Source organism: Chenopodium album, chromosome 24 (assembly GCF_948465745.1).
Source record: "Chenopodium album chromosome 24, dcCheAlbu1.1, whole genome shotgun sequence".
In the NCBI taxonomy this organism is placed as follows: Eukaryota; Viridiplantae; Streptophyta; class Magnoliopsida; order Caryophyllales; family Amaranthaceae; genus Chenopodium; species Chenopodium album.
The window spans coordinates 16479596-16502910 of NC_137857.1; the positions used below are offsets into that span (position 1 = coordinate 16479596).

Consider the following 23315-nt stretch of genomic DNA (forward strand, 5'->3'; position numbering starts at 1 on the left):
TTTCACCGATGTTGTTGAACAAATGCCAAACTATGCTAAGTTCCTTAAGGAGATTTTGAGTGGAAAAAGGACTTGTGATGTGGCAGAGACCATTAGCCTTATCGAGCATTGTAGTGCAATCATCATGAACAAGATGCCTCCTAAGTTGAAGGATCCCGGAAATTTTTCCATCCCTTGTGCCATCAACAAGACCCAAATTGATAATGCCTTATGTGACTTAGGAGCTAGTGTTAGCCTTATGCCATATTCAGTTTATCAAAGATTAGGTCTAGGAGAACTTCTACCTTCAAAGATTACTTTGCAATTAGCCGATAGGTCGATCAAGATTCCTAAGGGAAAGGTAGAAGATGTGCCTTTAAGGGTTGGGAAATTTGTTATCCCGGTTGATTTTGTAGTTTTGGATATGGATGAAGATGCTATAATACCTATCATCTTAGGTAGACCTTTCCTTGCTACATCGGGGGCTATGATAGATGTTAAAAGTGCTAAGATTTCTCTTAAGATTGGAGAGGAAGTAGTTGAATTTGACTTGAATGAAGGAATGAAATATCCCTCTTCTTCTTTAGAAAATTGCATGAGAGTTGAAGTGCTTGATAATATTGTGAATTCCATGTATGAGCACTTGCTCACATTTAATGATCCTCTTGAGTGTGTCTTGTTGAACAAGGAAAAGATAGGTATCCCAACCAAGGAAGAGCAATTGTACGAAGATTTGCTTGATGGAGGCGATATAGGGAGTGGAGAAGAAACTTGTATGGGGATATCAAGTCAAGATGCTTTGCAAGTGGCCTCAACCAAAGAAGGTAAAGGTGTTCCCATGGTAGAGCTAAAACCTCTACCATCACAGCTTAGGTATGAATTCTTAGGCCCTAATTCTACATATCCCGTTATTGTTAGTGCATCCTTGAGTGAGAGCCAAGCTCACGCGTTATGTGGTGTTTTGAGAAAGCACCAAGGTGCTTTGGGGTACACAATTGATGATCTTAAAGGCATAAGCCCCGCCTTGTGTACACACCACATAACACTTGAGGAAGGCACCCTACCTTCTATTGAACGACAAAGGAAACTACATCCCCAAATGGGAGAAGTAGTCAAGAAAGAGATCACCAAGCTTTTGGATGCGGGAATCATATTCCCCATCTCAAGCTCAAGGTGGGTCTCCCCCGTGCATGTCGTTCCTAAAAAGGGGGGTATGACCGTAGTTGAGAATGAGAAAGGTGAGCTCATTCCAACTAGAACGGTCACCGGTTGGAGGATGTGTATAGACTATAGACGTCTAAACACGTCAACCAAAAAGGATCACTTCCCTCTCCCTTTTATTGACCAAATGCTTGAAAGGTTGACTAGGCACAAATTCTATTGCTTTCTTGATGGATATTCGGGATTCTTTCAAATTCCTATTCATCCCGAGGATCAAGAAAAGACAACCTTCACATGCCCCTATGGTACTTTTGCATATAGAAGAATGCCCTTTGGATTGTGTAATGCTCCGGCGACCTTTCAAAGGTGTATGATGAGCATTTTTGGGGACATGCTTGAAGAGGAAATGGAAGTCTTCATGGATGTTTTTTCTGTGGGAGGTGTCTCATTTGAGGATTGCCTCAAAAATCTAGAAAGATGCCTTGAGAGATGTGAAAAGGTCAACTTGGTGCTTAATTGGGAAAAATGCCACTTCATGGTGGAAGAAGGGATTGTTCTAGGCCATAAAATTTCCAATAAGGGCATTGAGGTTGACAAGGCTAAGATTGAGGTGATAGAGAAGTTGCCCCCCCCGGTCAATGTGAAAGGGGTAAGATCGTTTTTGGGTCATGCCTGATTTTATAGAAGGTTTATCAAAGATTTTTCTCTCATTGCTAAGCCCTTAAATGATCTTCTCCAAAAAGATGTTGATTTTGTCTTTAATGATGCTTGTTTGGAAGCTTTTAATAAATTGAAGAAAGCTTTGACTTCTACTCCTATTGTCCAAGCCCCTAGATGGGATTTGCCATTTGAGCTCATGTGTAATGCAAGTGATACGGCCATAGGAGGTGTGTTGGGTTAAAGAATCGACAAAAAGCTCCATGTCATCTATTATATGTCAAAGACTCTCAATGGTGCTCAAAGAAATTACACGACAACGGAAAAGGAATTCTTGGCTATTGTTCATTCTTTTGAGAAATTCCGTTGTTATTTGTTGGGGTCTAAGACTATAGTTTTCACCGATCATGCGGCTTTGAAGTATCTCTTTGGAAAAAAGGAATCCAAACCGAGGTTGATTCGTTGGGTCCTTGAGCTTCAATCTTTTGATCTTGAGATCCGGGATAAAAAAGGTGCTGAAAATGTTGTTGCGGATCATTTGTCTAGACTTGAGGATTTTCAAGTTCAAGACGATGGGTCTCCTATAGAGGACCGGATGTTGGATGATTCTTTATATGTTATCAATGTGAAGGAGCTCCCTTGGTTTGCCGATTTGGTGAATTTTCTTGCTTGTGGGGAGTTCCCTCCTTCTTTTTCCAACAATCAAAGGAGGAAGCTCAAGAGAGAAGCTAAGCACTATGTGTGGGATGAACCAATCTTGTACAAAAGAGATGTGGATGGATTGTTGCGCCGGTGTGTGCCAAATGAGGAAATACCAAATGTTTTGAAGATGTGCCACTCGGATCCTAGTGGCGGTCATATGGGTGTTTCAAGAACGGCCTCTAAGGTGCTTCAATGTGGATTATGGTGGCCTAACCTCTTCAAGAATGCTTGGGAGTATGTCAAAAGTTGTGATCAATGCCAAAGGACCGGAAATATTTCGAGGAGGAATGAGATGCCCCAACAACCAATACTTGAATTGGAAATATTTGATGTTTGGGGTATAGATTTTATGGGTCCTTTTCCATCTTCTTATGGGAATCAATATATTCTTGTTGCCGTTGATTATGTGTCAAAGTGGGTGGAAGCCATTTCTTCTCCCACTAATGACCATAAAGTGGTGATGAAATTTTTCAAAAAGATAATATTCCCTAGGTTTGGCATCCCCAAAGCAGTTATAAGTGACAATGGCTCCCATTTTGTGCACTATGCTTTCCGGAAGATGTTGAAGAAGCATGGAGTGAACCAAAGATTTGGTCTTCCTTATCATCCTTAAACCAATGGGCAAGTTGAGGTATCTAATCGTCAAATTAAGTTGATTCTTGAGAAGACGGTTGCAAGGAGTAGGAAAGATTGGGCAAATAAGCTTGATGATGCCTTGTGGGCATATAGAACGGCTTTCAAAACTCCTATTGGTACCACTCCTTATCGCTTGGTTTATGGAAAGTCTTGTCACCTTCTGGTTGAGCTTGAGCACCGCACTCATTGGGCTATTAAAAAGATCAATTTTGATTTGGCTAGTGCGGGTGAGCAACGTTGGTTAGATCTTCATGAGTTAGAAGAGCTTCGGTTGGATGCATATGATTGTGCTAGCTTGTATAAAGCTAGAACTAAAGAGGTGCATGATAAGCTCATTGAGAAGAAAGAGTTTGTTCCGGGGGATAAGGTGCTTCTTTTCAATTCCAAAATGAGGCTTTTTCCCGGAAAATTGATGTCTCGTTGGACCGGCCCTTTTGTTGTTCAAGAGGTGTTCTCAAATGGCTCTATCGAAATTTCTCCTTTGGATTTTTCGAGAACTTTTAAGGTCAACGGACATAGACTCAAGAGGTATTATGATGGAGTGTTTGTGGGGGTCATTCATGACATGACTCTCTATGATCCGCCTTGAAAGAGGTGGAGGATGTCTAGCTTAAGACTCTAAATTAAGCGCTTCACGGGAGGCAACCCGTGTTTTCTAACTTTTTCTTCCTTCTTCTTTTGGTTTTTCTTTGTGTTTTGATGGTGTTTTTGTGATCTAATTTTGTTGTGTTTGATGTTGTAGGATGGTTTGAGTTGATTTCCAACAATTTTAATGCCAATTTTGAGGTAAACTTGTCCCAATTCTTAAGTTGGAAGAGTGGGTAAGTATGGAGAATGGTGAATACTTGTGTTTATTTTCATGATTTTCATGTTTTTCTTTCTCCAATATGAAGTGTAGCTACTGCTTATATGGTTCCCCATGACCATCATAGGGGTGTGCGCACATGATGAGGGAGGAAGAAAGTCGGAAGTAAAGCCCAGTTTTTGTGCGCCCACACATCAGTAATGTGCGGCCGCACACGAGCTCTGTGCGGGCGCACATCTCTCATGTGCGGCCACACCTTGCTGGGTATACGAGGGCGAGTTTTCCCTCCTCTTTTAAGCCCGATTTTCCTTCTCTCCCTCTCTCCTACTTCATTCTACTTCCTTCTTAGGTCTATTGTGGTTGCTCATAGTTATCCTCCATTTTCATCATATTATTTTTCATCTTTCCTCATCAAATTCTCCATAATTCTCATTACTTTGCTACCCAAGTCTTCATTCTACATCCTTAAAGGTAATTTTCTCACTCCTAGTTTGAAAATTTTGGGTACTTTTTAATTGAAACTTGTTGGTATGATTGTTGGAGATGTTTATGTGTAGTAGTGTTTTTCTTGCTTAAATCTTGTGATCTTTTATCAATTGAGAGTATAATTGCATGTTTTATGTGATAAAGTTTCAATTTTTATACCTCATGAGAATTTGAGCATGACTAGTACTACCCTCACACTCCCCACCATTACTACCACTTGTTTTTATGTTGATGGCTATGGAAATGTTGATGTTGGTTTGGTAAAATTTAATTATGATGATGATATTACTTGAGCATTTATGAATTTTGGCATGAATCTTGTTGGATTTTCATATGTTTAGTTTTAGGGTATTTTGTTGATGTTGATGGTGATAATGGAGAAAGTGGTTGTTGGTAGTATGGTATATAGTTGCTTTTCTTAATTGTGATTTGGGGTAATATTTGTGTCAATTTTGATGTCCTAATTATGCATTATTCACCTCTATTGAATTTTTGCTTAACTCATGTAATATTGTGCACCTTATTTTTCCCCATACTCATGATTAATTTTTGGCACACTATCCCTATTTTTGAAACCATTTCCTTTGTCCATTATTTTGTAGATGGGTGGTTCAAGACAAGCTAAGCGCGCCAAGGTTACAAATTCAAGGAAAACTATTGATCCACCTTCCACCGTCAAAGAAACTTATGGCATCAAGTTCACGGTTCAAGAGCATTGGGACCGATTCGAGAGTCTTTCATCAAGGAAATTGTATTCTACAAGATTCTATGATCGTGACACCACTACTCTTCTTGGGATCGACGATGATGTCCGGATGTTAGCTCGGAATTTGGGCCTTGAGCAATTCATTGACCTTAGTGCTCCCACCTATGCAAGGCTCACTTATGAATTTCTATCATCGCTCGATGTGCAAAAGGATGGCAACGATAATGAATGTCCAACACTATCTTTCCAAGTATTCAATGAAGGCTATTCTATTCCCCTTTCATTCCTAAACAAGATGTTCAACTTTCCGGAGCCCATTGAAGGCATGCCTTTGATTTATCCGGCATATGAAGCTCTTCTTCGCAACCATAGGTATGATGAGAATGATTGGTGGGATGATATTTCTATTGAAGATTCTTATTGTGCTCAATCTTCCAAATCGGCCTCTATAGTCCATGGAGCGATGCGCTATTTTAGCTGCATCCTTACTTATGCATTTTTCTCCAAGGAATCTCTTGGAGCCATATCTCAAGAACAATTAAGTTGGCTATGGTTGGCTAATCGATATAGAGATGATATGGTGGAGGTGATCGATTTTGCAAGGCACTTGCTCGACCGTTTCATCGACATTCGGGACGGCTTCTTTCTCTCGGGAAGCATACAAATTGGGGGTATGATTACCATCATCGTGCTATCGCTTAACAAAAAGTATGCATCTACGATTGGGGATCTTAAGGAGATTAAGGACCCCAGAGAGAAGTCTTCATCTTGTTTGTTGGGCACGTTCGCCTTGATCAACCAAAAGTTCATTGAGCGCACTATCATGGACGATTTGTTTATTTGGAAAGTGTCTAGGACTACCGATTGGTGCCTCATTCCCTACGAAGGGTCGATGGTGAGAGACACAAGTTCTTCCTACCCTTGGAAGCCGCCCAAGAGAGATATTCCGAGTTCTTTTCGTCGGGTTTCCATGCCTTCTTCGGGTAATGCTCATCCAAAGTCTAAGGCCTCTTCATCTAAGGGAGGTATCCCTCGTACATCTTCTCCTACTCCTCTTTCTCCTTCATCCCCTCCCTTGCATGATTTATCTAGCTTGCATGAAAAAATTGATGCCCTTACTTTTGCCTTGTCTTCTTCTTCTATGGGGAATGCTTGTTTTGAGGGTGGCTATGATTATCATGCTAGGAGGGTGTATGACTATCATGTTTCTAGGGGGGATATTGAGCCTTATGTGAATTATCCATACCTCCCGGTCCAAGAGGGCCCTGTCCCACAGTGGGAGCCTTTTGACAAGGCGGTGGGGCCCCGTCTCTGCTACCCCTATTGGGAGGGCCCACATATGGCACATAGTGCCATTCGTGGGACCTCTAAAGGGGATTATGATTACAGGAGGCCGGGAGGGTGTGACTGGACTTATGATCCAGCAAACCCTGCTCCTTTCCTTTCCCCTGAGACTGAGGGGAGGTGGGGTCGTTCAGGGCCCCCTGTCTTTGATGATTGGTCTGAATATTTTGCTGCTGATGCCCTTCGGAGGTTAGGTAGAGCTAAAGGGAAGGAGGTTGTTTCATTGGGTGGGGGGAGTTCTAGTTCTACCCCCTACTTTAGTACCGAGTGAGCCATGTTGGCTACCCCTCTCCGTATGCATGTTTTATGATTGTGTTTCATGTTTGCCCTATGGTTGGGTTTAGCTTGGGGGAGGGGTAGCTCATTTCTAGCTTGGGGAAGTTGGTTTAGGTTGGTTGTGGTTTGCATGGTTCTCCTCCTTGTTAGTGGTTCATTTCGCATTTTCCTTCTTAGCCTCCATGTCCTCTGTCTGCTCTGATGTCTCTGTGATGTTTTATCTGCTGTTTCTTTGATGATGACTCGCTCTGTTCTTTATCTATCTGCTCTGCTGTTACTCTGACGATTCTTGTTGCTGATGATGTTTCCTGATGTTTCACTGTCTCTGATATATATTTTTCATTTCCTGTCGTTATGCTGCCGAATTTTCGGCTGTTTTCATTTGGAAGTTACTAACAATTTTCTTTTTATATAGATTCTTTTATTCTCTTTTTATCACTTGGTTTTTGGTCGAAGCTTTTGTTTATGGAATGCAACGAGGTGGCTTCTACTTACTTCGTTTATTTTTGCTAAGCTTGGAGCCGGTGAGATCTTTCTTATTTTTCTCTTTATTTTTCTTGGTTGCATAGAATAGGATTAGTTTAGGAGAAGTTGAATGGTTCGAGGATGGATGCTTGTTAACACGTAATGTGTTTGGGATCGATGACGATGATGTCGTTCGATCACTTGTTTGTCGATTGGGATTCTTATGTGTTTAACTTGCCTCCTAGTCCATTTCATATTATCTCTCCTATTTTCCTTTTCTATGTTCCATTACTTTGCTTTTATTTTTCTTTTATTTTTCTCTTTCTTTTATTTTCTTTCATTTTTCTTTGTGGTATGATTTTGAGGCCTTATTTTTCACTTTACTTTTGAATTGGACCTTGTACATTGGACTTTGTCTTTTGCATGATTTTCTTCCTAGGTTGTAAAGGTATGCACGGTTTGAGATTATGTTCGGTTGACTCTAGGATAGGTGTATGCTAGGGTAGTTGGTTTGAACTAGGGGGATCATGAAGCCGGATTCTACTTGTTTGTGGTACGTTGGTAGTTGCTTCCTATAGTTGATTTGACACCATTAGTGAGTTTTTGCCACATCCTTGTGAGGTTACTTGTTTTTCTAGCCTTCAACATTCTTTGAGTGAGCGGCGTGGATCCTTGACTATGCAAACCTAATCTAATAAAGCTTGATGTATGATTCTCAAACACGAGACCGAACTATCTAGGGAGGACAAAGGCACATTTTTCGGGGTGGTATTTTTCATTTTTGTTATATTTTGTTATTTTCTTTATTTTTGGGTTTACATTTGCCTTCTTGCAACCATTTGAGCCTTATACCTTCTTTTCAAGCCACATCTTTAGATCTTTGGCCTTTTGTTTCATTTTTCTTTCTTTTCTTGGTTTTTGTGAAGCAATTGATCATACTTGATGGAGTTTGTGGTGGAGAAGTTGAAATGTTTGGCTCTTATGAAAGCATGATTGTGTTATGATTTCTTTGTGAATAATGGCAAATGAGTATGAGTAAAAGTCGTCCTACATTATAAAAGGCATGGACAAATAATAAGTGCAAAAGTTGAAAAAGCCGTCCAAAGTTACAAGAGGCGAGGACAAAGCACTATCAAAATAAAAAAAAAGAAAAAAGTGAAAAATGAAAAATTCAAAAATATTTTGATGTGAGTTTTCTCCCTTTTTGAGCATTGAGGACAATGTTCCATTTAAGCTTGGGGGGAAGCGTTCTCACGCTTTTTGTGTATATGTTTGTGGTTTATAGCTTTGAATAAGCTTGGGGGTGTTAGTTTGTTTTTGTTTGGTGACTACTTGATTGTGATTCTAAGAATTGGCCATTCTTTGCTTCACTTTTAGGAAAACCACCAAATTTCAAATTTTTAGCCTACCTTCACCCTTATTGCCTTACATTACAACCTTGCGGAAAGACCTTTCGACCTAGATAGTTGAGTCACTATTCGGGGGAGGGCATCATGGGTCATTGCCTAAGGAAAGGGGATGCATAGTCAAGATGTCGAGTAGCCTAAAAACATTTCTTTTTCCGGTTCCTTCGGGGAATCATTGGGACACTCACTAAGGGGAGATTTGAGACTAGTGGGAAGAACGCGGTAAGATTGTTTGGGATGAAAGTGAATTGTGATAACTAGTTCCTATGCCTAGCATACCCTATGTTTCAATCAACCTTGGATATCTTGAAACGTGCATACCTTAACTACTTGAGAAAGATTGTCATTCATTTGCATTATAGTCTTTATGTTGGTTCATTTCGCAAAGGTTTGTTTTTATTTCATTTTCTTTCTTTCATTTTTATGGTTTGCCTCATTGATGTTTGGTGGAGAGTTATGGGTCAAACTCTTAGGATACCCTTACGAGACCTCACTCGTCCTCATAGGCGACTTTGGGGTTTAAAGGGCTTGTTGTAGCTAAAAACAACCGTGATTCCTACGACAGTGAGTTTTAGTGTATATTCTTATCTTGAGTCTTTCTTTTTCGTTTTCAATAAAATTTTCATCCTCATTCTTTCTTGCTTTGTTTTGCTCGAGGACGAGCAAAAGTTTAGCTTGGGGGAATTTGATGAGTGACATTTATGGCACTCATTTGGTTCCTTTTTGGATGATTTCTATTTTATTTTATCTCTCTTTTCTTTAGTTTTCCTTAGTTTTATTCTTGTTTTCTTCATTTTATGATTTTTGTAGTTAGTTTCTCTTTTTCATGCTTTTTCTAGTTTACTTGCTATTTTTCCCTTTTACTTGCTTTTTATCCTTTGATTGTAGGTTGTGATTGATTGTCCAAGGATTCCCGAGTTTCCTTTCCATAGTTTTCCATTGATTTTCATGCCTAAAGCTTGTGCAAGAAGTTTCAAGTCAAAGGGAGATTCAAGGAGCATGCTTCAAGGTCTTGTTTATGCCTTCCTCATGGCTTCTATCCTTCAAGAAATTCAAGGAAGTTCCTGCCTACCTTGTCCTCCATCACCACCATCTAGGTTGTGTGCACCTCGTGAGCTAGGACAAAGAAGAAAGAAGGAAGCAGCAGAGTTGTGCGGGCGCACCAGAGGAGTGTGCGACCGCACATCTGTCGTGTGCGGCCGCACACCAGGTGCGTGCGGGCGCACCTGTCTGGGTGTGCTCCCGTGCGCACCATTCTCTCTCCTTCGAGCGCCCGCACCGACGTGGGTCTATTTTTGGACGTCTTTCCCAACTTCCTCTTGGGATTGTTAGTTATTTCTTTCCATTTATAGAGAGAAGATTAGATCTTCATGAGAAAGAATGAGATTAGATTAGATTTTAGAGAGAAAAAACACTAGTTCTTAGCATTTTTAGAGAGAGAAAGTGTGGGTTTGATGATTGATGATTGAAGATTGCTTCATTTGATTTGATTTCTATCAAGTTTGTAAGAATTCTTTACTCTTTAATGCAATTCAATGTTTGATTTCATTAGTATTGTTGTTTGATTTGGTTAATTGATAGTTTGATTGATTTTGATTGAATTTGTTGATTTCAATTTGATTTCAATTTATGAATTTGGGAATGATGATTAGTTTAGCTTTGATTTTGATGATCTTCATGGATTGTGAGTAGTTTACTTGCTAGGGTAGTGGTGAAGCATGTATTGATGATGAATTGAGATTAATTTGGGGGAAATTGATTGAGTTGATAATGTGATTAAATTGGTTGATTGATTTTGTGCATGTCTGTGCTTGATTAGGCTTGATCACCCTTGTTATTCACACTAGATTGCATTGTGAGTTCACATTGATACGGACCATTGATTTGTGGCTTACATTTACTCGATTGAGATATCTTGTGATGTTTCCTAGCTAGTGTTTGATGTAGTTGACGCTAATCAGACCTCTAGGAGAATAGCTTGATGTACTCTTTTGGTTGCAATTTCGGTTTTCCCTCACATTGCTTGACTTGATTGGTAAATTCCCCAAGTTGATTGAACTTCATCGTTGATGCATGTGGATCCATTCCCCTAGTGCCTTAGCATTCATTTAGTACAAGCCTTTTGCATCGCCTAGCTTAGCCTTAGTTTCTACCATTAACCCCTACTAGACTTCGGAATAGCTTAACTTAGGCATCGTGCATTCGACCTCCATTCCTTTGGGTTCGACCTTGACTTACCACTACACTAAATAGGGGTTTGTTAAGTTACAAATTTTGTTTGATTGGGTGGGGTGGTAGCCCAACGATCTACCGTTCTCCTTCCTATCAAAATGGCGCCGTTGCCGGGGAATGGTGCTTTGAGTGCATGTTGTTGTTGAGTCTATTCCACTTTATTTGCAAAATACAAAAAGATTTTACACTTTAGGCTACACTTGTAGCCGTGCTACTAATATTGTCTTTGAGTTTTGCGTGCATAGATCCCAAGCCATGGGAGGTAATTCAAGAGTTACCTTGAAAGAATTGGGAGTACCCGGTGCGTATAGGTATGAGAGCGGCATAGCTCCACCTACAACACCGGCAAACGACTTTGAAATCCGGCCGGCAATGATCACCCTAATTGAGAGGAGACAATATAGTGGGGCAAAGAACGAGAGCCCATTGAACCATCTTAAGGAGTTTGAAAAATATTGCAACACGATCAAGGTTAATGGAGTGTCTCAAGAATTCATCCGCCTTAAGTTGTTCCCTTCATAAACCCCTTTTACTTGACTTCGAAATAGCTTGACTTAGACATTGTGCATTCGACCTCCATTCCTTTGGGTTCGACCTTGACTTACCACTACACTAAATAGGGGTTTGTTAAGTTACAAATTTTGTTTGATTGGGTGGGGTGGTAGCCCAACGACCTACCGTTCTCCTTCCTATCAGAGGCAATGGCGCAATGCAGATTTTCTGGTTTTGAATTTGATTTTATGTGGAAGATCTGGGTTTAGATATTAGCATTTAATACTATGAGTTATATTCTTTGGTGTCATTGATTTCAGGTTATTAACCTGAAAGACAAGCTGCTCTGTCTGAAGTAGAAATTCATGGAGGATCAATCTGACCGACTAAACCACCCAACAAACATATGCAACATCAAAATCAATCTAAGAGCCAATTACTGAATCTGGTATGAGAGTGAGGATCACCTAGCTTCAGTCTTTGGATGCACATAAAAAGACCTGACCTCTGTCAAGAGCAATGTTAGTCATTCTCCCCTTGGCAAGCTCTATCAAGGCAGGAATTCTCTATCTTGGTAATTCATTAATAATATACTCAAGCTGGATGAATCCTCTTTTTGCTTTTGCAAAATCATTTACTTGATTGATCTCTTTCCTATTTTCTGTGCTTCTCTCCTTACTTTTCCCCATTTCACTCACTTCCATACATTTATTTTCCTCTATTCCATGTCCGCTGAGTATTAATTTTGTATATTTGCTTGAACATTGGCTTTAGTTGGTATAACAAGATATTTAAAATGAAGTTGATGCGCCTTGGTTGGTGGTTCAAGATGCCTTAATGATCCTTTTTTGTCTTGTTATTGTAGCTAGGCAGTGTTAAACTTTTGATTCTCGTAAAATGCAGTAGTCAATTCTAGAAGTAACCAAGGGTATTGGACTATTGGTAAAGTCTGTTACTTTACATCTGTTATTGTGATTGCTAAAGATTAAAGTATATTCGGATGTGCTGGACATCCTGGAATTTATAAATTAGAGAGAGAGAGAGAGAGAGAGAGAGAGAGTGGAGAAATACAAAAATGGGAGAATTAATATTTTGTGGGTTGGATGATTGGATTTCGATCAGTTTTGTTTGAGGCTATGTGTTGTTTTATGCTGTTGAAATCATTTTGTGATAACCTGCGTAATTTTGGTAGAAGTCTTCTCTCTCTTATAATGGTAATTTTCTCATATTTTATAATTTGCTCAATTTTCCTGTTCCAAATGTGCCCAATTTCGCCAGAGGGTATGTGCGTTGAGAGGGAAGAAGCGGACTGGATTATCGATGGCCCAGTCGAGAATGTGGTGGAGAGGAGGCAGAGGAGGAGGATCAAGAATAGAGAGCGTTGTTGGCAAGTCTAGAGCCAGGAAACAGGTATTCGATCTTTTTTTGGAGGTAAATAACTTTGTCTATATAATTATGCGAGAAAATATAAACTCTCACTAATTACTGTGAGTAAAATGTGATGTAAAAGAAGGATAATTCTAGAATGCATAAATTTATTTTCTATCGATCAACTTTGTCTTGAACTAGCTCCTACAACTATGTGGCTTACTGAATTGCATTCTCTACAAGCGTAAACCATAGAGCTGGAAGCAGGATTAAATCAGTTAAAGGAGGAAAATGCACAATTAAAGCAGGTCTTGGTAATAACTTGTGTATTCTGTTGAATGCAATTTTTTTTCTCTTCAAGCACGTATTATTACAACCAAAACTTCTCAACTACAATTTGTCTCACAATTGTTGCTTATTATTACAGGATGAAATTGAGAGAGAAAGGAAGCAGAGCAGGTAATCCTTTTGCTTTTCCTGTACGAAAAGTTTTTGATGGCCTCATTACTGTCATGAGTTATGATTGTTAGAACTAGAATGTTCAAAAAGGGATGATTTAGCGTAGGCACTGTGTTTTTGGGGCAAATTTTGGTGATTTACTCCCTTTGTTTAATTTTGGCCCAGGCCATATTCGATTTTTATTAAGTAGCTTATTATGATTGGTTATCAATGATAGACCTACTAATTTTTAGCTCAGGTTGGGTCAATTTTTGTTCGAGCCATGTAATTTTGGATATTGTTTGAGATTGGTTCAAATAATTCGGTAGGGGTCATTTTTCAGAGCTATCAAAAATTGATCTTTGACAACTAATTCATCGTATTTTATTTGTTTGTGGTTGCAGTATCATGAGGAGCAGAATTTACAGGCAGTACTGAGCAGGGATAGGAAGAAGATAAGCTGAGAACAGTTGTCAGAGCTGCACCCTTTAGATTAGATTCAAAGAGGAGCTGCACCCTTTAGATTAGATTCAAATTAAAGATGAACCAGAGTCCAGATATAGTTTTAGTAGTAATTATGTAATCTGATCCTCAGTGATCAATAATGTAGTGTTAGTTGTTCTTTTAGGTTATATTATACACAAAGCAAAACAGCCTACCTTTCTCTTATGTTATCTTTGAAATGTTGTGCATATTTATTTTCTGCTTTTTCCCGCACCAATTGTTTTGGGAATGGATCCTCTCACCGCTATCCAAAGCAAGAGTCTACCATAAGTTTTACTAGATGAAAGCCCGTGCGATGCACGGTTTTTCATATATAAATCTCACGAAAAAATATTTTTGTATTTGATTATTTTACTATTTAATAATTTCAGACCAAAAAAAAAACACATAATAATCTAATTAAAGTGTTATTGCCTATCACAAAAGTATAATATGTATTTTATTTGTGGTTATCAGTTATATGACAATTGAATTTAAAAATATGAATAAATTGTAAATATAATATCTTCAAAACAAAAAAATTGTAAATATGATAATTTATTGGTTAAATATTAGGATAAAATCTTTAATGTGACAAGAAATTTTTTTTTTTGTTTACATATTTTAATCCTTAATCATTATTCATTGGTTTTTTTAAAAAATAGAAATATTAAAAAAAATTAATAAAAACATGTATACTACTTATCTTCTATTTCTTCATTTATTCCCATATCTCTCCATCTAATAAAACTGGATAAATAAAACATGTTAGCAAAAATAAAATTTATATAAAATTAATCTTTACAGTCTTATAAAATAAATCAATATATTTATATATCATGAAGTGTTTTTTTTTTTTTTTTTTTTTTTTTTTTTTTTTTTTTTTTGTGAAATTGATCCAAAAATTGCAATTGTACAAAATCAAATTTCTGCATTGGAGCTTAATCGTCCCCAATCGCCGCTCGTTTCTTAGTTGTGACGATTGAAAGTATATAATGGAGTAAACTTTTCTTTTAAACATATAATCATTAAACACAATGTAAGCAAGACCTAAAACTAACAAAAAATTCTCTTGATTTGGTTTTGTATTGATATGAAATTTTATTGGTGCGGTAGGATGTGTCAATTTATAGTGGTAGGCATAAAAAATTTCAATTTAATTATTATTAAGAAATAATTTTTATATCTTATCATAAACACTATCAAGATTATGTTAGATATAGTTCTATATCTATAGATGATTTTTTTTTTATAAAAAAGATAATTTTTAGTTTTTTTAAATAAATCAAATCCTTATAATTCACTATTCGTTTTTTTAAAAAAGATAATTTTAGTTTTTTTTTTAAATAATTTCGATCTAATAAATCATTATTCGTTTTTTTAATAACGTGGCAAAATTCTTAAATCTCATTCGTCAGTTTTATCTAGGTGGCAAGTGAATATTTTAATTATAAAATAAAATAGAAATCTAATTTTATTTGGTCGAAAATATACCTTTGCTTATGTGGCGCGCCGAACGAATGCTCTCCAAAAATGCCTACTTTATTTATATATATTAGATTAGATTTATTTTTTATTTTTTTTTATAAATTTCATGCACGGTTTTTTTATATATAAATCTCAAGAAAATATATTTTCGAATAGATTCTAATGTTTTTTTTTAATTATTTGATTTATTTTACTATCTAATAATTTCAGACAAAAAACACATAATATTTTAATTAAAGTGTTATTGCCTATTACAAAAGTTTTTTTTTTTTTAATGTAATTTAAAATTCGACTTTTTTTATTGTTGTTTTGTATTTTATTGTGGTTGTTAATTTTATGACTACTTAATTTAAAAATATTAATAATTGTAAATATGATATCTTTCAAAATTTTTTTTGTGAATGTGATATTTTATCTATTACATATTGGGATAAAATCTTTAATATGAAAGTTATTTTTTTTATTTTTAAATAATAAAAATCCTAAATCATTATTCGTTGTTTTTTAAAAGATAAAAATATTAAAAAATAATAAAATCATGTATACTATTTATCTTCTATTTAGATAAAATCACCACCTTCGTTCACACCCATATCGCTTCCATATAATCAAAATGGATAAATAAAACATGTTAGCAAAAATAAAATTCATATAAAATTAATCTTTATAGTCTTATAAAATAAATCAATATATATATCTACCAGGAAGTGAAAAATTGTTGTGAAATTGATCTAAAAATTTGAATTGTACAAAATCAAATCTAAATCTATACATTGAATTTTATCATCATCCTCAATCGCCCGAACAATAATATTTTAAAAAATTAAATCATTATTTTGTTGTCACTAACAATGTGTGCGATATTGCTTCTTATTTGTAACGATTGAAAAATATCTAATGGCCTAAACTTTTCTTTCAATTTATGTTGGACGAAATTGTATAAAGTTGGCTTTAATTGAGGCATGAACGCAATGTAATTAAAAATAAAAATTAAGTTAATTTGAAGGCTTGATTATGCTACCAAAATCACAAAAAATTGTTTTAATCATAAAATTAATTAATAAAAACTAAAAAGGTCTATAAAAAATTTTAAAAAATGTAAACGATTTATAAAGATATAATACCTCTACGTACTTTGATTTTCCAATCATTTTTGATTGAATTTAATTCTCTGATTTAATTATATCTACATGTAAAAACAAAATTCAATAAACAAAACGTAAACATATAATCATTAAGTTTTCCAAATAAACACAATGTAAACAATAATCACAAATATATACATTTAACACTTGGAATTTAAAAAATTAAACTAATTAAGAATTACGCAACCATTGATGACCTAAAACGGACACAAAATTCGCTTGATTTGGTTTTATATTGATATGAGATTTTATGTGTGTCGTAGAATGCGTCAATTTATAGTGGTAGGGATCACAAATTTTAATCTAATTACAATTAAATAATAATTTTTATTTCTTATCATAAACACTATAAAGATTATCTTATTTTTTTTTTTAAGAGATAAATTTTAGTTTTTTAAATAAATTAAATCCTGATAAATCATTATTCGTTGTTTTTACCTAAGTGGCAAATTTCTTAAGTCTCATTCGTCGCTTTTATTTAGGTGGCAAGTGAATTTTTTAATTCTAAAATAAAATAGAATTGTAATTTTTAATTGGTCAAAAATATACCTCTGCTTATGTGGCGCGCCCAATGCTCTCCAAAAATGCCTACTTTATTTAAATATATTAGATTTTTCTCATTTTCCTTGCTGTCAAAATATTCATCTAAAAAACTATCAAATATTTTCTAACTGATAGTATCCAAAATGTGATCTTGTTGAATTGTAGTGGCCAACCTCTAACTAAAAATTGATGTTCAGCAGCTAAATCCGAATGTAGTCTCATACTGTTTTGGGTGTTTTTGTCCCTCGGGAGAGTTACAGCTCGAAGACTGGTCCGGAGCGGCCTGTACTTGCAAGACAAACGGAGACACATGCTGGTTGGTGCTCCGACGATCAAGTTAGTAACTTGAAAGGAGAGAGGGGTGCCGAAATTTAGGTGGGGATCTGCTAGGATTTCTAGCTCAGTTGTCTCTATCAAAGGGACAGTTTGTAATCAATGGAAAAACGTGCCCTCCAAAAGAGGGAAATCTCCCTATTTATAGGGTCCTTGGGACTTGTGCCCCTGATTAGGTCACAGAACCCTAATCAGTGGTGGGCTGCGCCGCATTGCGGCTTTCTCGGGATTTGGGCCTGAAGGCCGACATTTTTCCCCCAAATATCTGGGATGACACGTGTCAAGCAGGGATAGGTCCATTTTGGACCATCCCCGGGCTGACACGCGTCGCCCTCTGACTGGGCCACATGGCGGGGTAAAATTACCCTAAACATTTGCCCCTCACAGATGTGACGTGGCACGCCACGTGGCATCTGTGACACGTGTCACTCTTTGAATGGTGGTAATTTTACCGCCAAAATTTTACTGTTCAACTTCTGGGTAAATTACGGGAATACCCTTTCATTTACCCTCTTTATATAGCGGTTTACCCTAATATTTTTGGTACGTTTCACAAAAATTTTCAGAGCAAACTTAGAGAGAATCTTGAAAGAGAGAGAGCAGAAGTCATCCGTCTGAGTCAGACGCAAGTTGAAGGAAACTCAGATTCACCAACACAGGCGGACCCGTCTACCTTCAGATCTCAAATCTTAAGGTACCGTCTCTGACTCTCTCAGCTCTTTTTTCATTTTACCGCTTGTATATATTCCTTGCAATAAATGGATTCATCACCAACACACACGGCACAACCTAGGGTAGAATCCAGCCGTTCACCAGGGACGGCTGAGTCTAGGACTAGTAGTGCCGTCTCAGGGTGTTGGGACCACCCTCATGCTTGGATTCCGACCATTTGCGCGTCTGTGCAGGACACAATGGCTCAGACAATGCAGACGGCACGGGACCCAAATTATAGAAGCGAAGGCTCAGGCGGCCAAACGCCTGAGGGAGAGACGTCTGGCTTTGAACACCAGACGGCTCCGGAGAGATCCCCTCCCCGTGGCCCCCCAACTCCTCCTGACTCGTTTTTGGACGAGTGCGACCAAAGCGGGGAGGAGGCCGACGACCAAGGCGGTGAGGAGGCCGCCTCAGCTTCCGTTTCCCAATCTGGGGAGGAGACGGGAAGTGGACTTGACGTCTCTTCCTCAGAGAGCAGCGATGATCTTCCTCCGCTTGTGGATAGCGAGGAAGCAGAAAGGAAAAAATGGAAGGAGAAGGATGATTCTTTCAAAATCCACGTGTCCTTGAAAGACATAGACCTCATGGAAAAAGGTCTTAACAATTTTTTGAAGATGCACCCAATGGGAGACGGGTGGAAAATAAGGGTGCCTCCCCCAGACGGCACCGTTTCCTGGGAAGACACTGAACGAAACGCAAACGGCTACTTCGGCTGTTATGAAGCGACGTTTAAGGCGGGTCTTCGCTTCCCCCTTCACGAGGCGGTGAAGGCAATTTTGAGAGGCTATGGCCTCGGAGTCTGGCAACTTACCCCCAACTCTTGGGCAAATATTCTGGGGTACGTTGCCGCCTGTGAGTTCCAAGGGATTCACCCCGGCTGCGAAGCCTTTGCTAAGATGCATTATCTTAGCCGAAACCTAGGCGGGTACAGAGCGTGGTATACTCTAACCACGTTTCCTCAGTACATGATGACCTTAGACAAGGTCTCTAAATTCGACGGCTGGAAGAACAGATTCTATCTGTTGACGGCTCCCACCAGGCGGGAGAACTTCGAGCTCCATCAATACAATAAGAAGCCTGACCTTCTGGGTCGGAAATGCTGTCTTCCCTGGATCCCGGATGAGGATTTCGACAAAATAATTGAGGCTGACTTCTTCGGCCTCACAGACGCCACATTGTCAACCGGGGAGACAATAAAAGTCCCCAAGAACTGGATCCCCAAAAGCGCCTGGCTTAGGGATGAGTGCTTCCTAGCCGCCTGCGGGCTAGGGCACATGTTCGACAGACGTATGCGCCTGAATACCTTCCGTCTGTAGTACTTTTGTGTCGGAAATATTTTTTGATGATGTACTAATCGATTTCCCGTCTGTTTTTGCAGAAGAAGCGTTAAACATGTTACCAGAAGAGAAGACCCCCAGACGGTCCTCTGCGCAGATCCGCCGTGACTTGGCGGAGGCCCAGGCGCGGGAGCTTAAGGCCAAGGTAAACGCCTGACCATTTTGTGAGTTTACTTTCAAAGTTTTCTTTCTTCGTCTGCTAACATTAAGTTGTTATTTTTTCAGGGAGGAAAAGTGGACAAGACGTTTGAGAAAAGCCTCAAACGGGCTAGGGAGGAGACCACCGTCTCTAACCCCAGCAAGTCCTCAAAGAAGGCCACCTCAACTGCAACTCCCGACTGGGCCCGACGCCCCAGTCGGGAGACAAATGCGGATAGGGGGGAGGAAAGAGAAAGTGACCGGCTCTCTTGGCCTTGACTTGGCCAACCCTCTTCCTGCAACCGGGGGGTTCTCAACTCCTGCCAGCGGCTCTCGCCTGGCCGGCTCTGCAGGTAAGAACCCTTTTGAATCCCCGCTTGAGCTGGGATGGCCGTTGCGAGTGAAATCACACTCCCAGCAGACGTCATCCTCAGACGGTCGAAACCAGATAGGCGCTGCTTTAGTATCTCAATCTGACGCTGATTATGGTGCAGATCAATCTCCTCGTTGGCCAGACGTCCAGAAGCATGCCAAGGCCATGCTGGATGCTGTCAGCAAACGGGATAAAGATGCTATCCCGGGGATAGAGACGTTCAACCTTGAACGTATTCTGACCCTCCTGGCTGAGGTAGTATACTTAATCAATTTTTCAATAACTTTTTCCGTCTCTTTCCCCGCCTGCATTATTAACCTTGTTTATTTTTGCAGGCCTTGCTGCGGGTAGATGGGCTCAAGCGTCCTTACACCCGCAAACGGGAAGAGGTAAGACGGTCCAAGCAGGCCGCCACAGACATCGATAATGTTGCTTTGTACTCCTGTATAGTTAACGATCTTGAAACTAAAGCAACCCAAATGACGCAGGCGGCCAGGATTACAGAGCTGGAGACGAGTCTGCAGGCGTCCAACAAGAGGGCTGAGACTGCCGAGGCGGCCCAAAAACAGGCGGAAGTGGACCTCCCTAAACTCAGGGAGGACCTCAAGAAAGCCCAAGAAAGCCTCCAAACGCTTCAAGGAGTCTCTTCAGAGAATGCTGATCTGAAGAGAAAAATTGCTAAGTTGGAGGAGGAGGCGGCCAAAGCTCAGGAGAACTTCCGAGCGACTCTCCAGGCGGAGCAAAACCGTCTGGTTGCTGAGATGGTCGCCGATAATGAGGCTATGATGAAGATCGCCGGGGACGCCTTGTATCCCAACAAGAATTATGGCGTCTGGGCTCTGGCTCACAAGTATGCTGACGAAGTTATATACTTGAGGGAGAAGGGTGAGCCGGAGCCTGAGTCCTTCCTCGCCTGGGCTGAAACTGAGCAGCCTGATCCTGAAGCTGAAGCTGAAGCCGAAGCTCCAGAGACTGAGGCTCCTGAAGAAGGGGAGAAGGACCAAGAGGGGCCGTCTGCAGGGCAGTGATTTCAGCGGCTGTGTGCCAATCTTTTTTTTTATTTTTTCTGCGGCAGTATGCCATTTGTTTTGCTTTTCCGGCCTGCGTGCCGAGTATATTTGTATATTTACCGGTTGAGGAGCCGTGTTCAACAACAATTTCCTTTTTTCCCGGACGGGGTCCGGATAACATTTGCCCCACCACAGCCGTTTGGTTGGGTGGAATATTAATGAATGCACCGACTGAGTCGGTTTTGATCTTTTTTTGCGCTTGTGTTTGCCTTTTCAATTTTTTGCATTTTCAACTTTTGCCTAACTTATTGAAAGCATCCGGCGAATTTAGCCTAACTTATCAAAAGTACGCGACTGTCCTTGCCCCTGGATGGCTGTGTGGTTGGTTTCAAATGGAGTTGGTTGATTGACTTGGGAACGTCTGATGCTGCAAAGAGCATGATACGTTTGTAAGTCAATCAATCACAGTAGTGATTGCCCCAAACCAAGTGCACAGCCGTACATTATCAGGCGTTTCAGCTTCTACCTAGACGGTGTTGTCCGTCTAGGTGAAGTTCATATAGCCATTGCACAACTCTTTTGCCCCAAACGAGGATGTGTACAATTTAAAAGCGAAAAACGCTAAGTAAGAAATGCAGTCGGTCGCCGACTGATGTCCTTGGACATCTGGGTTCCAAACCTTGATCATTCCTTAAGTTGTTCAGGCAGACGGCTATGAATGGCTGATTCAGCCGTCCAATTGTGGCCGCCTGCATTGGTACGTAGAGTAAGCGAGTTGGCTTCTCTCTGCGACGATTGCACCCGGAGGGGTGTCGCCGGACGGCTTAGTCCATGTAGGGACAGGCGAATTTATGGGGAAATCAGCCGTCTGGCTATTGGCCTCTGGTCTTGTTTGAAACCGGCTGTGTAGCTACTAAGCGTTTTTGTGCTTAGCTTAATTATCTGGTCATTGGCCTCTCGTCAATCAGACGTTAATTCAATTTCCAAGTATCAAACTCAGAGAAACAAACATGTGACCCGTCTGGAAATCAGATGGGGTATAAGATAATCAAAAGTGAAAACAAAAAGCAACTTCTCATTAATGTACTTCTTGTTTACAAAAATTATTACAGAATCTCAGAAGTAGTATTTTTTCAAATTATCTACGTTCCAAGTTCTAGGCAGGCGCCTGCCGTCTGGGGTTTCCAGGCGGTAGGTGCCGTCTCTTACTTCTTCATAAATCCGGTAGGGGCCTTCCCAATTAGGAGTTAGCTTTCCAAGCTCATTGGCCCTACCGGTTGCCTCCATTTTCCGTAACACAAGGTCGTCCACTTTCAAAGGGCGCCTGTGTACTCTCTTGTTGTAGGCTCTTGTCATTCTCAGACGGTAAATCTCATGACGCAAGGCGGCATTGCCCCTGCGTTCTAGAAGTGAGTCCAATGTCAGGCGTATTGCCTCCCAGTTTGCCTCTTCATCATATAGCATGACTCTGAGAGTCGGCTCATAGTGTTCGATGGGCAAGACGGCTTCAGCACCGTAAACCATGAGAAATGGGGTTTCACCGGTTGCCCCCTTTGCTGTTGTCCGGATGGCCCATAGGACATGGATTAATTCCTCAGCCATAAGCCACCGGCTCTTTCAATTTTCTTCTTTATACCGTCTGAGATAAGTTTGTTGAAGGCTTCAACTTGGCCGTTTGCTTGGGGACGGCCGACTGATGCAAAATAACTTGAGATCCCCTGATCTCCTAACCAAGTTTTAAGCTGAGGCGTCTCAAACTGAGGACCATTATCAAACACCATAGACATAGGAACCCCATACCGGGTGATAATATTCTTCCAGATGAAGGAGATGACGTTTGATGTCTTGATATTTTTTACCGCCTCAGCCTCTACCCACTTGGTAAAGTAATCCACAGCCACCAAGATGTAACGCTTACCGCCTGGGGCAGGCGTGTATGGACCCAAAATTTCCATGCCCCATTTTGCAAACGGGATTGGGCTGTGGATGGCCGTCAGATCAGTAGCCGGACGGTGAATAAGTTTGCCAAATTTCTGGCACTTATCACATTTTCTCACCAATTCCTTGGCGTCTGCCTCTAGAGTGGGCCAAAAATAATGTCGTCTGGCTCTGACGGCTAGAGATCTGCCGCCTATATGGGAGGCGCAGAATCCAGAGTGCAAGTCTTCGAGAACTTCCTTCCCCTTTTCTGGGGTTACGCACTTCAAAAGAGGCTTAAGAAACCCCGCCTTGAAGAGCTCTCCATTTCTCAACTCGAAGCTTGCGGCTCGCTTTTTCAGAACGGCTGCCTCCTGTGGCGAATCAGGAAGTGTCCCGTCTGAGAGATATGCCCGGATGCCATCCATCCAGGTAGAGCTTCGGTCTAGGACTCCAATGGGATCTTCATAGATGCTTCTTTTTTCAAGTACTTCCCAAAAGACTGACCAAGGCGTATCATGGCAGGCGGAGGATGCAAGCTTTGACAGGGCATCCGCCTGGTTGTTATCAGACCTGGGTACTTGATTCAAATGAAACTCCTCAAGTGACCCAGCCTCCTCTTTGACCGCCTGAAGATATTTGATCATAGCCGGGTGAGTTGCTTCAAATATTCCCTCATAT

At 39.9% G+C, this 23315-nt stretch overlaps 1 pseudogene; it reads left to right on the forward strand.

Moving 5' to 3' along the window:
* The window catches only part of LOC145610612 (uncharacterized), a 149414-nt pseudogene extending 142667 nt beyond the window's left edge, over positions 1–6747 (forward strand).
* Positions 6748–23315: the final 16568 nt, after the last annotated feature.